The sequence below is a fragment of the Mandrillus leucophaeus genome, unplaced genomic scaffold (genome assembly GCF_000951045.1).
Source record: "Mandrillus leucophaeus isolate KB7577 unplaced genomic scaffold, Mleu.le_1.0 Scaffold834, whole genome shotgun sequence".
Lineage (NCBI taxonomy): Eukaryota > Metazoa > Chordata > Mammalia > Primates > Cercopithecidae > Mandrillus > Mandrillus leucophaeus.
In genome coordinates, this window is record NW_012109075.1 from 626,881 (window position 1) to 627,197 (window position 317).

The 317-nt window shown below is 37.9% G+C and overlaps 1 protein-coding gene across 1 annotated transcript in view; it reads left to right on the forward strand.

Moving 5' to 3' along the window:
- Positions 1-317, forward strand: part of IL1RAPL2 (interleukin 1 receptor accessory protein-like 2) — a 1,250,305-nt gene that overhangs the window by 102,341 nt on the left and 1,147,647 nt on the right. The gene's annotated exons all lie outside the window — the stretch shown is intronic.

Sequence of the window (317 nt, forward strand, 5' to 3'; positions counted from 1 at the left end):
ATATAGACCAATGGAACAGAACAGAGGCCTCAGAAATAACACCACACATCTACAACCATCTGATCTTTGAAAAACCTGACAAAAACAAGAAATGGGGAAAGGATTCCCTATTGAATAAATGGTGCTGGGAAACATGACTAGCCATATGTGGAAAGTTGAAACTGGGTCCCTTCCTTACACCTTATACAAAAATTAATTCAAGATGAGTTAAAGACTTAAATGTTAGACCTAAAACCATAAAAAGCCGAGAGGAAAACCTAAGCAATACCATTCAGGACATAGGCATGGGCAAGGACTTCATGACTAAAACACCAAAA